Source organism: Rhineura floridana, chromosome 2, assembly GCF_030035675.1.
Source record: "Rhineura floridana isolate rRhiFlo1 chromosome 2, rRhiFlo1.hap2, whole genome shotgun sequence".
NCBI lineage: Eukaryota > Metazoa > Chordata > Lepidosauria > Squamata > Rhineuridae > Rhineura > Rhineura floridana.
The window spans coordinates 82,742,075-82,756,273 of NC_084481.1; the positions used below are offsets into that span (position 1 = coordinate 82,742,075).

At 40.8% G+C, this 14,199-nt stretch overlaps 1 protein-coding gene across 4 annotated transcripts in view; it reads left to right on the forward strand.

Annotated features, from left to right (window-relative positions):
* The first annotated feature begins 4,876 nt into the window (after positions 1–4,876).
* Positions 4,877–14,199, forward strand: part of LOC133376631 (uncharacterized) — a 113,012-nt gene continuing 103,689 nt past the window's right edge. For all 4 annotated transcript variants that reach the window (XM_061609132.1, XM_061609134.1, XM_061609133.1 and 1 more), the window contains exon 1: positions 4,877–5,040. The gene's annotated coding sequence lies outside the window, so the exon portion shown is untranslated. The remainder of the gene's footprint in view (positions 5,041–14,199) is intronic.

The following is a 14,199-nucleotide window of genomic DNA, read 5'->3' on the forward strand; positions in this document are numbered from 1 at the left end:
ATCTTCAGCTTCTTTTCATGAAATCAATACAAGCAAGAACGTGGAGTCAAGTGGAGATGACTGTGGCTATTCTTGTCATTATATAAGTGTTTGCTTCTCTAGCAGGCTAGACTTATACACTTTTGAGATATGCCCAGAGATGTAAGCCATCCTACAACAGGGCTCAACAAATCTTTCACTGTGCTCAGCACACACACATACTAGTTCTTTTCCATTTCCTCCCAGATTCTACAAAGCCCCAAATCTTGCTGCCAGAACCCAGAATTTGTTTTTTCCGTGTATTTGGTATAGATTTTTTGGTGTGTGCATATACAATGCAGTCTTGGCTTTAAAGCCGTGAAAGTTCTCTTATTTTATTAGATGTCTCCCTATAAATGCTCCAAAACAGAGCTTGGAAAAGTTACTTTTTTGAACTACAACTCCCATCAGCCCAATCCAGTGGCTATGCTGGCTGGGGCTGATGGGAGCTGTAGTTCAAAAAAGTAACTTTTCCAAGCTCTGCCAAAATATGTTAGCTTCTCATCTTCAAACTCTACTATATAATACAGCAGGAATAGCCACCATGGTACCCTCCAGGCATTGCTGGACTACAACTCCCATAAGCCCCAACAGACGTAGTCAGTGATGATGGGAGTTGTAGTCCTACAACATCTGGAAGACACCACGTTAACTATCCCTGTCCTACATATTACAAATTATCTCAAGCAAATTTCATGACTAAGGCTGACATCATGCAGATCAAGTACAGCATAATGACATAAAAGCTGGGAAGTCCTTGAATCAGTTCTTGCTTCAGCCAAGAACTTAGTAGGTGACCTTAGCAAAATCACTGTCTCTCAGCCTCAGTACCATCACCCATCCCCACCATCTGTAACATGGGGATAAAAAAACAGCCTTTAAATAACAAAAGACCAGGTAATTCCACATGAAGCTGCTACTAAGTTTGCTGTTATTTTATTGCAATGTTTTTGTGTTTTTAACTATTTGCAAATGCAAAAATATTTGAGAGAAATATTGATGGAAAATGAGTGTATAAAAACTTAAAAACAAACCATCATATATATTTGAAAAATTGACAGTGGTATATATATATTAAATATTGTCTTCCCTGAATATTCAGACATTTCAGGAGAGATTTTGACAGGGTCAGATATTCTGGTTAGCATCACTTTTGAAAGGGCCTTTAGTGGTGAAAAAAGACACTTTTGATATTCTCAGAAGGTATATCTTCTTTTTTTAAAAATAATGTTTTATTATTTTAATAAGTAATAATAGGAAGAATTACTACACATACATCATCCAACAATGCTCAGTTACATCAGATATCAACTGATGAGGTCCAAACTCAATCAACATTGCAAGTTAACCAAAAGTGTCCTTTCAGAATGTCCTGTGGGTCGGTGGAGGATTGATATGACCTTCATTTTTGTTGATTAAATTAATAAAACTGAATATTGTTCTAAAGAAATCATCTGTTTCTATGTGTCCTTAACGGTCTGTATTTGTTTTGTTATTCAGCCACAGCAATGCTCCAAATCTGTTGTACTGGTATGTGACGTTTCTGTGTCTCTGGGATTTCCACCTCCTGATTCCCAAATGCCTGGATCAGGAAATCCTGGGGTTCACCTCAGTCTGGGACAGATACACCCCCTGAACCACAAGCTTCAGCCCACCACCTTTTCCCCAAAAGGTGACTGCTGCTGTAATCTCTCTGTAAAATTGGTATGGGTATAGGTACAGAATAGGACCTTGGTATGGTAACACTCTTGACCAGGCTCACATGTTGGATTTTGAATCAAATAAATACACTTTACTATATACAAGGTTAAATGTGATAGTAAATTAATAAGTTGTTATTGTCCCTATCCTACCTAACTATCCTACCCCACTAATCCCAATGAAATCCTCCCCCAAAACCACAGCCTTTCTAACTAGATGTTCTCTTCGTCATCCCTAATCCTATCTGTCAAACCCCAATGGTTTTTCTCTTTCAAACTCCCCTTGGAACTCATACACCCCTCCCACCTGTCAGTCATACCTCATCTGCACCTACTAACATTCCATTAACACTTTCTTACCTGAACACAATTTCAAAACAGTTTTAAACATATAAAAAAATATGATTACATCATGCCAAAGTTCAAAGGGGATTCTAACCTCAAGTTCCAGTTTTATGTTGCTAAATACATATTAATAGTTTGGGCAGCTTTTTCTCCCCCCCCCCCGGCTCCTTCAAAACAAAGAAAGCAAGGGTTTATTTGGGAGTTATTTTACACCCTATTTTGAGGTTACATTGTGCTCTTTACCTATTTTGCACTACATTCAGCTATCTTCTCATTACTTCTTTACAAGCCTAAGATACGAAAACTGATATGGAAAATAGTTTTCAGAATTGAACCCTGGCTTAAATCAAACCTGTTGGTATTTCTCTTTGATGAACAAGCTCATATAACCTGGCCCTTCAGGACCCAAGTCTCAAAATGGACTGCCTTCAAGTCGATCCCGACTTATGGCTACCCTATGAACAGGGATTCATGGTAAGCGGTATTCAGAGGGGGTTTACCATTGCCTCCCCAGTCCTCCCCAGTTGGCTAGGGCCTGCTCAACTTGCCACAGCTGCACAAGCCAGCCCCTTCCTTGTCTGCAATTGCCAGCAGGGGGGCAACTGGGCTCGCTGGGACTATGCAGATTGTGGGAACTACCGAGGCATTTCTCTTCTTGCTACCACAGGTAAAATCTTTGCAAGGATCGTCGCAAATCGCTTCCTACCTATCTCAGAAGACATCCTCCCTGAATCCCAAAATGGTTTCCACCCTTCCATGGGGACAGTGGACATGATCTTCACTGCACGACAGCTTCCAAGAAAAAAGCAGGGAGCAAAACCGACCTCTGTATATGGCATTTATTGATCTGACTAAAGCCTTTGATAATGTAAATCGAACTGCCCTCTGGACCATCCTTCTGAAAATTGGATGCCCTGGTAAATTTGTGAATATTTTGCGACTCCTCCATGACAACACGACAGCAACAATTTTGGATAACAATGGCTCTCAAAGTGATCCATTCAAAGTGGGATCAGGCATCAAACAGGGATGTGTCATTGCTCTGACCTTATTTGCTACTTTCATCACCATGATTCTACACCTTGTTGAGGGGAAACTTCCCACTGGTGTGGAAATCACATATTGAACAGATGGAAAGCTTTTTAATCTCAGCAGGCTGAAAGCAAAAAGTAAGGTAATTACAACCTCTGTCATAGAACTTCAATATGCCGATGATAATGTAGTCTCTGCGCATTCAGAGGAAGATCTTCAAACTATCCTAAATGTCTTTGCAGAAGCATATGAAAAGCTTGGCCTCTCGCTTAACATCAAAAAAACCAAAGTGCTTCATCAGCAGGTGCGAACCAATCCCTCTGTAGCGCCATCAATTCAGCTTAATGGTGTGACCCTGGAGAATGTTGATCACTTTTCTTATCTTGGCAGCCATCTCTCTGTAAAAGCTGACATCGACGCTGAAATTCAGCATCATCTGAGCTCTGCGAGTGCCGCATTCTCCTGAATGAAGCATAGAGTGTTCGAGGATTGGGATATTCGCAGGGAGACCAAAATGCTTATTTACAAAGCCATTGTACCACCGACCTTACTGTACGCCTGTGAAACATGGACCATCTATAAACACCACTCCCAACTTCTTGAAAGATTCCACCAAAGCTGCCTCTGGAAAATTCTGCAAATTACTTGGGAAGATAGGCGGACTTACGTTAGTGTATTGGAAGAAGCAAAGACCACCAGTGTTGAAACAATGATCCTCCAACATCAACTTCGCTGGACCAGCCATGTTGTTCGAATGCCTGATCACCGTCTTCCAAAGCAGCTACTTTACTTTCAACTTAAGGATGGAAAACGGAATATCAGTGGACAGCAAAAGAGATTTAAAGATGTTCTCAACGCTAATCTAAAGAAATGTAACATAAGCATTGAGAACTGGGAAGCCTTGGCCCATGAGCGTCCCAATTGGAGGTCGGCCATTATCAAAGGTGCTATGGACTTTGAAGAAGCATGAGTACAGGGCAAAAGGGACAAAGGAGCTAAGTGGAAGGCACGTCAAGCAAATCCTCATTGTGACCATGTTCCATCTGGAAACCTATGTCCTCACTGTGGGAGGCTGTGTGGATCCAGAATTGGCCTCCATAGTCACTTACGGACCCACTGTTAAAGACCTTATCCTGGAAGAAAAATCTTACTCGGCCACGAGTGATCGCCAATGAATGAATGACATCTGAGAATAACAACAGTCTTGTGGCCCCTTAAATACTGACAAATCTATTATGGCATAAGCTTTTGGGAACTACAGTCCACTTCATCTGTAATCCATGGAAGCTTAATCTTTTGCCATTATACATTTGTTACTTTTTAAGGTTCCACAAGACTCTTGGTTGTTTTTGCTGCAACAGCAGCTACTCCTCTGGAAATATTAGAGAATGCCGTTTTGTGTGATATCCTAAATCTTTTGTCTGGTGTCATCTTAAGGTACACACCTGCTTTCTAAAAAAAGTTTTTTGTTCTTCCAGGGCTCAGGAGAATGCAATTGGAGTGCATGAAATGAGAATTTGGCTGGGTGAAGCCCATCTCGGCTTACCCCTAGGCTGGAAGTATCCCCTCAGGTTCGAGATTGTTGACCCGCCAGCCTCACCCTCTGGAAAAACACTTTATGAGATCCTAGCAGGTGCATCCCTCAGGCTCGGCTATGACACTCCCGCCCCCTCCCCCTTGCTTTGGAAGAAGCTTCTTACTAGGTCCGCCCCCCTCGTCTCTTTTACGTATATATGCTAGTGCTACCCAATCAGCTCGGCCCCTGCCTTTGTCGCGCGCGCCAGTCGCCGGGGGTTGCTGTGGCGACGGACTAAACCAGAGACTGTCCTCCAGGTTGCAACAGCTTAGTAGGAGCGGAGGGAGAGGAGAGTTCATTTATTTGCCACGCAACGCGCAAGGTGTTGCTGCAGCGGCTAGAGGCAAAGACGGAGCAGGCGCAACAAAGGTACGAGGCAAAACATCCCAGCCAAAGCGCCGCACGTAAATAAATAGGAGGCTCAGCAGAAGAGCAGAGGAACAAAAGAGTGTGTTAGAGGGGAGGCAAAAGGGGCGCGGGGCTGATGTGGCTTTATGGAAGAGGGATAGCTGTGAAGGGTGGCTTGTTCGATTGTGGTGTGGATTGGGCGCTCCCTCTCCTTTTGGGATTGTGGTTGTTGTCATTAATGTGTGTGTGTGCGCGCGCGCGCAGCTTCCTAATCTCCATTGTGTGTGTGTGTGTGCTGCACGCAATCAATAAGGCGCATCCCAGCTCTTGCGGGTTTTTTGCACAAAGCGACGGGGGTTTGGTGCACGTAACTTAGAGATCAAAAAGGCATGAAGTTGGGGAGTTTCTTTTGAAGGGAGAGCGAGGAATCTGCATTGGCCGAGGAATTGCTGCTGCTTGGCTGTGAAGGAAGAGGGGAAGGCGCTGTAACTTCTCCCTTGGGCTTGAACGTTGTGGAGTACTTTGCATCATTAAGGTCTATATCCCGATATTAATGATGATTTTCTACCCATCGTGCAAAAGGTGCCTGATCCATTTTAAAAAAATGTATTGTAATAAGAGAGCTGTGGAGTTAGCTCTTTGAAGTTCCTACTATCCATGGTGGTTTATGGGACTGCGGTGTTTTGGAAAATAAGGGGCGTCATGTAAAACTGAGAGGTACCTCATAACCAAAGCTACAATAGCCAGGTGTCAGTTGGGGATTCTGCAGTCCTTCACTGGTTGTTTCTGTTCAACTGTGCCATGGTTTAAGAATGATCTCGCTGAAAGAAAAAGCTGCTACCTTGCGTAAACCAGACGTTTGGGGTTCGATTTAAGAGGCTTCTTGAGTTACTTCTAAAAGCATTTTTCTCTCTCATTGCAAATTAACAGCCATTTCTTCTTATCCATTTGATAGTCATTCTACCTTTTATGTGCTTTTAGCTTTTTTTCCTTTTTTCTTTTTTTAAATCTTCACTTTGTCTTGTGGGAATTTCATCACTGGGGTTGGTTGTTACAGGAAGATGGATTTATGGAAGTTTTCAGGTGTTGAAAGGAATAGCTTTGTTTGGAAGGATGGCATGGAAGGAAGAGGTTTCCAAGCAAACCTGGCTATACTGACCCAGGCTTGCAGGACTGTAGCATAGGGTTTGCCACAAAGGCAAATGGCTGCATAGAGTGAAAGAGAATGCTATAAGAGGTTAGTGAGCAGACAGTGCCTTCTCTTCCTTGCCTGTGTTCCAGTTTTTTTTTTTCTGCCTGAAAGATCAAGTGGAGAACACCCATTTTTTAATTAAAAACAAATTGCACCTTAGATTATCAGGGTTCTTTCCCCTGCTCCCTCATCCTTTTGCTACTAGGTCTGTTACCTGCCAAACAACCAGCTAGGGCTGCATCCATATCGGATTGTCACATTGCAGAGGCGAAGCATTGCTTCCGAAATGTATTAACTCCTTTTCTGACTGCGTCTGATGCTCAACAGACTGTTTCTATAGGCTGGGGACCCACTGTGTCTTTTATACACCTATTGTCCTCTTATTAATAATGATTTCTAACATTAATTATAGATGGATGAGAAAGTATGACTCAAAACACTAGTGTTGAAATGAAGATATAGAGATGCCGAATTTTTATTTCCTTGTGAGAATTTGCAGTGCATTGTTATTTAAGTGCATAATTATTCACACTGGATTCATCGATATGAAAAGCCCTGTTCCCTTTGGATCTATTGAAAAATGGATTCTAGTTTGATTCCCCCCCCGACTGCATAAAGACTTAGAAAAAATTCAAACACGTTTCAGTCAATTATTGAGGTAGCTCATCGTCTGTAGTAGGCAAAAATACTAAGCTTTCTCAGAGCAGTGGGGCAGAAAATACATACATTTGTAGATGCTTGTTTCCCATCTGGGATAGCTGATTTTGTACTTGTTTAAACCCTCAGTTATAACATTTTTAAAAAAGAAAGAGAACTGAATAGCATATCACCCTTTGAATCAGGAGGATGTGACTCATTTTTCCTTTCATCATTCTGATTCATAATATATTCGCCTCTCTTTCTTTTATACATATGGAACTGAAGCCCCACAAGGCATTGGCAAAGTCATACTGGGAGAAAGGGGGGGATATAAATCTAATAAATAAGTTTGAATGCTTGTGGGTAGTTATAACATTGGATTATTGGAAAATGTCAAGTATGAATAGAATTCCAAAATGAATCAATAAATCCCCAGCCAAAGCTAAATCTACAGCTTTCAATTATAATTACAAAAGAGAGATGTAATTCGCAAGTGTTCCTTCAGGCTTGGGAGTTCTTTGTATTTATTATATTTATTTATTTTTGAATTTATTTATTTGTTTACTGTGACACTCATATTTTCATAAAAAGGGGATTGAGAAGAACTTAAATTCAAAACTTGTGTCAAAACTGAACTTTTGAGGTGATTTGGGGCAAGTCCTAAATTCTCATTTTCCATGTTTTATTTGTTGTATAGGAATGTTTGTCAACCTCTTAGGGTCATAATGAGCATTGGGAAAGATTTTGTAACAATTTTAATAACAATTGTGGTTTGCATCAATTGTATCTTCTCCAACGTTGCTTCAAGATCTAACGCTATTCATGGTACAGGTCTATGGTTGCCAGGTGTCTGGGTTTTGCCTGGAGACTCTGGATTATTGGGGTGCTCTCTGGGTCTCCAGGTGAGTTACCTTAACCTCCAGACTCTCAGCTTTCATTAAAAAAAAATTAAGTTTCTAGGTGGTCTGTTTCCTGAGATATACACCACAATGTCAGTCCCCCCCAACTTCAGTTAAAAGAGCTCGCAGCTGGTTGCTCTAATCCCGCCCTTTCAGGTTTGTAGCCAATAAGTGAAGCCAGGGTTGTGATTGACAAGGCAGTAACTAGAGCCTTTTGCAAGTTAGAAAACGTGTTTTTCTTGCTTTTCTGAAAATCTCATCAATTGAGTAAGGATATAGCTTTCAGTCTTTTTCTCTCTTGTATGCAAGAGTCAAACAAATTTAAATTTTCCTGGGCTATTGAAGAGGGCACTGTTTGAAAACCTTCCCAATATGAAGCTTTAATCCAGTACATGCTTTTTGGGGAGCAAAGCTGCAATGCTAATCCCACATACCAGGAGTAAACCCCATTGAATTCCATAGGACTTACTTTTGAGTAGACATGGTTAGGATTGCGCTGTAAAATTGATGAGACTTTTGAGTGAACATAGCAAAGAATTGTGTTTGTGTTGTAAATCTTTCTCTCCCTCTCCAATCCTATTTTTAAAGCAATTAGGCAGGGCTTACATAGGTATTACTGCTTTTATTATGTAGGAAACTAATACTATTATATTTTTTAAAGAATGTTCTGCAATGACCAACTGGTTTTGACAATAAACTATGATATGAGGTGTATGTATTTCTGCATCTCCAGTGTGTGTGTATATATGGAGTCTTTCTAATAACCCTGTGAGATACGGTTGCAGACTGGAAACTAAGGCAGCTCACAATAAGAAATAAATCCCTTTAAAATCCAATAACCATAAAAACAAGTATAAACAGTTGCAAAACAGTATGAAGTGGCATGATTCTGAATTTTGGGTTGAGTGAATGAAGTTCCTTATCTCTTGAGATTGCAGTTCTATGCACTCTTTCCTGTTTGAGTAAGCCCCACTGAATACATTAGAACTTGCTTCTGAGTAAACCAATGTAGGATTGCACTATAAATATCTTTACAGGTTGTGTAAATAATAAACATATTTAATAGTCATGCTTATATAAATATTTCTTCATACTATGTCCCAATAAGTATCTGATTTCACACTATGTTTGTACAGTATTACTTCCTCTACATTTTCAGTGTGCCCTTCTTCCTTGGGGTGTTCATGGTTTCCCTCTGTTGTTTTCATCCTGAGGGGCAGATTAGGCTGAGAGATGGTGAACAGCCCATGGTCACCCAATAAACTTTTAGCTCATTTCCATTTTAAAAAAACAATTAAAATAATTTACATGCAGGCAAAGTGTATTAAGTAGATCCACACAATACGTTTAAAGCACATCCAACTTGCATTTAAAGCACATGACTTCCCCTAAAGAATCCTGGGAAGTGTAGTTTCCCCCTCACAGTTATAGTTCCCACCACCCTTAACAAACTACAGTTCCCATGATTCTGTGGTGTAATTCAAGTGTTTCAAATATGTGTTGAATGTGCTTTAAATGAATGGTATGGATCTGCACTAGGTATGATGTGCATTCATTAGTGAATTGAAAAGAACAATTCTAAAAGATATTTTTTAAATGGGAAGGGTTGTAGCTCAGTGGTAGGGCTTTGCATGCAAAGGTCCAAAATTCAATTTCTGGAAAAGACTATTGCCTGGAATCCTGGAGAGCCAATGCTAGTCCATGTCATCAGTACTGAGCTAGATGGCACCAAATGGCCTGAGTAGGTATAAGGTAGATTTCTTTGTTCCTAAAAATGGAAAGAGACCCAAGGGCCACAGTGACTCTAAAATTACAACATCTATATACCACTGCCTTATTCATAGGAATCTTGTTGTGGTTGGTATGGTATTGCATTTAGGAAATCATCACTGTCTTTTGTTTTTCTCTTTCTCTTTGCATTTCATTTACCTTTAACCTCACTCCCTTACATGCATAGAAGCAACAATAGTGGTTCCTTGCACTCAGCTCAAGCCCCTTAAACACACTGATGATGCACCTTGTTGTTTGCATGACAGTTTGTTTCTTGCCCAGTAGTGGTAAAAAAGAATCCACATACTGGGCAGCGTGGCTGCAATTGTTGTTGGTCCCATGCCTATGAATGTAGACCAAACAAACCATGTGTATTTTCTCTCTGTCAATTATTATTCACTAGAATTGGGTTGGCTGTCAGAGTGAGTTTATAGCAGCCTGCAGGGAGACAGAAAGGGTAGAGAATCTTCTTACTCATTTTTCAGACCTCTTTCTGCCATGTCAAAATGTAGGGGCAGGGCATTCCAGGCAGGGGGTTGACAACCCTACTTGGATATGGATATCTTTGCAGAGGATCCATGGTGATGCTTTACAAACAACACAATCCAAACCATATCTATTGAGAAGTAAGTCCTATTGTGTTCTATGTGGCTTAGTCCCTTAGTAAGTATGTTTAGAATTGCAGCCTTCGGGGGCGCCCTCTCTACTCCTGAGTGCTCCCATCTAACATCTCCACAACACTAGGCTTCTTTCTTCCTACAATGGCCTTCTGGTGACTGGCCTGGCCTGAGGGCACTTAAACCTTTTTTTGCCAGAAGCAAGTTGGCTTGATTAAATGTTCCCTACCCAGGCTCCATCTTTTAGCTAAGATTTCTGTCATAATTTTCAATCAGAGAATTTTGTTTTGTTTGAATTGTATGTGCCAAGCAACTGTAGTTGATGCTTAATGTATCATGCTTAATGACATCACTTGGGCCCGCCCCATTGCATCACTTGGGCTCATCCCATGACATCACACAGGCATGCCCCTGTGACATCACTGGGGCCTGGCCCCAAAATTTCAGGGTTTGAAATGCCTCTGACCTGGCCTGTACAGGACAGCAAGAAATTATCCTCTGGCTTTGCTGTTAACACTTTCAACTTGTGTAGAACTCAATTGTTATTCCCAGGGTTCAGTGAGAGCACATGCTTGGCTTTCAGAAAATCCCAAGTAAAATCCTTGGCATCTCCAGTTAAAAGACTCGGGTAGCAGATGATATGAAAGACCTTCTCCAGGGACCTCGGAGAGGCACTGCCACTCAGACCTCACAATACTGGATTAAAAAGTCAGATAGTCTGACCTGGTATAAGACAGAACCCTATGTTCATTTACTTATGGCAGATGATAGCAATGAGGTCATTCTTAGTGGCTGTTCCTTTTCCCCCTTATGCCAAGGATGAGTATCTTGTAAAATTCAACTGAAGTACTTCACATTGGAGATTGCTGTGATTGTTTTTAGGGCATGTAGGATATGTGAGTTCTGTAGAACAGGAGTGCAAGGTTTGCAGGTGTTGATGCTCCAGATCCAAGACCAACCAGCCTCACAGCATCTCCGTATTAGCTGTTTGATTGCAATTTCCACCCCCTTCTGAACCATAGCAGTAGGGAATATGTACATGGGAGATGGCAAGCTCACAGCATATCACCCTTTTGAAAGGATTATGCTCCATACTTCTGAGTGTGACCTGGGTCTTAATTATGGATGCATCAATATAAATTGTATTTCATATTCTGTGCTGTTTGAGAACCTAGAAGCTGAAGCTATTATTTTAGCATAGTTTAGGACAGGCACAAGTTTGCATACCAATTTCCATTTGAATACCATTTTCTAATGATACTTGGTTTACTCTAGAGTTTTTAGGACCAGAGGTTTTATTGTAGCTTGCTGACAAGAAGATCTTGCATACAGATGGAAATAAGAAGTGCAGTATGTGTGTGCTGGAGGAGGTATATGCTGATATAGCATATTGCCGCCCTGGGCTCCTACTGGGAGGAAGGGCGGGATATAAATCAAATAATAAATAAATAATAATTACAATAAATAAAATATAGGAGAAACATACTAAGATCTATTCCCCAAAGCAAAGTGATGGGAAAATGTCACAAATGAAAAAGCAACATATTTACTGAAAGGTGGGAGATGTTAATGTGAGTGAGATACACAGAATGTTTAAATGAAGGCGGATTCAGAGCAAACCAACTTAAGGAGTCTGTCACCTTGTGGCACAGCTAATTGAATGACTTTAATTCATACAGATAAGAACAGGTAGGCTACCAATTATTGGAGCTGTGGACTAAACAACATTTGGTGCCCCTCAGGTTCTACCCCCAATTCTCACATTGTGCAGATACAAACCCTGGTTTGACCCCAAGAATATAACCAACAGGGAACCCCAAGCAATTAGACCTTCTTGTTGAGTCTTTCTGTGTAATACTTATGTTTGTTACATTCACACTTTTTTAGGTATAAACCTAGGTATCTTAGACATATACCTAAAAGATGTAATGTGTGAAGTGCCCCTGATGGAAAGCATTTGTACATTAAGATATCCTAAAACTAATCAGGAAGGTGTTCCCCATTTCTAAATAGTCTTGGGGATTTTCCCCACTTCATCAAAGAAATTATGGATAGGATTCCCCATCCGTCCATTTTCATGTTGGAAGGCTCTGGCTGCATCCAATTAACATCTTCAGAAAATTTGAAGTGGAACTCTGGAGTTGTTGCCTGAGATATATACATTGTGTTGTGTCTAATGATGGATTTTCACTAGTGGACGTGCTTCCATTGTTATAAGGCAGGTCATCTAATTTTTACCAATTCTTCAGTATCTATTGTAGCCCACTGTGCTATACCCCATTCTGTTCCAAAGGGTCCCGCAACTCTGAGGAACAACTTCTCGGAGTGTGCTGTGGAGAGCAGCAGGTAGGGAGATCTGCAGAAACCATCTCTTATTTTGGGCAAGCTAAAGTATTTTTCACTAGTGCAGGGATGGGGAAGCGGTGACCCTCTCCATGTTGCTGGATTACAGCTTACATCTTCCCTGATCATTGACCATGGTGACAGAGGATGAAGCAAGTTGGTCCAACAACATCTGGAGAGCCACTGGCACTTAGTGTTGGGGAATTAGGTCTTACCAATGAACCCAAAGCCACTCCTGGGTGATCAAGCCAGGAGATAGCAGGAACGAGCAGAAGGAGTGTTGGGACCACACCAATATAAAAGGTTTTAAATGATTTATTGAAATATGTACAATTGACATAGGCAAAGGTGCTCTTGGGAGTCACCCACTGCAGGAATGGTAAAATGCAAAATTAGATATGCCCAGTAGTCCCGATCTTTCATACTCACACAATCATGCAAGTTACTGGGGACCAGCCACTTACTTAGCACCGGAGAAGAGACTTGGAGAAGTGGAGGAGGTGCACTCATGGAGTCTTGGGTGATAGGTTGTGGTAGAAAATCTTCCATCTTCTGGTGAAGCTGGGGTGTCTTTATAGTCAGATAATGCTTTGACATTGTTTTGATATCTTCACTGAGCCCTGGTATCTCACCCATTAGCTGGTCAGCTGGCACTTATAGTGATGTCAGTCTCTTGGCACATCTGAGTTCTCAGGACTGCGCCTCCTCTTTCCCACATCTGTTTGGCACCAAACTGAGATCACTTACTGATCATGGGATCTCTTGTAGTGTACTCAGACTTGCACTGTAGCATTTGTTTGTTTGTTTCCAGACACCCCATGTTGTCACCTCTTTAGCATCTCCAAGCCCTCTCCAGTTTCAGCCGTAAGACTTAGAAAGAGTAATTTATTCGTACTTCATACTCACATTCACTACATGTGAACGTGGGCTCCTGCCGGGAGGAAGGGCGGGATATAATAATAATAATAATAATAATAATAATAATAATAATAATAGCATGGATCACTCTGATATTAGTATTCTTGGGCAACCAGTTGGTTCTGAGACACATACAAGCAATGTAACAGACACTGTGCTTTGTTTTACAAACAAGATGGCGAAAGTTATTAACATTCCTGGCTTTATCTCAAACACTGTTCTGTCAGTTTCAATACTAAGAGCATTTCTTATATATATATTTGAAGATAAAACTATAAATGTGAATATAAAGGTAGAATAATATTTATAGTAAATGCTTAGTAGTGTAAAAGCATATAGAAATATTCGAGCAGCAGTATCAATAATAAAAAGTATGAATATATAAGTGCACAGAGGTGTTCAGGCATTGATACCTATAGGAAGGAGGAAATATACAGCAAATATACTTTAATTTGTGTCACCTCAGTTTTCCTGTCCCTATGCTAATTAATACAGAGCCACCATTGGATGCAACCATTCAGTTTTTATATCCTGACTGAGGACAAACTGATTTTGTTAGGTTTTTGAAGTACCTCAAGCTGTACTTAGGAAAATCCAAAACAAATCCCCGGAGGTATGATTAGCATGGCTATAACTGACATGTATATTTTTATCTGAACTTATTTATTGGATATGGTCCTTCATGAGTAACCTGGTCCCACTTCCAAAGAATATTTGTCTAGTTACATGTTCATGTACAGTTTTAAAAATGTGTGTGTGTGTGTGTGAAGGGGGACAGTTGTAGTTTTCTTTAAGTGGGCAT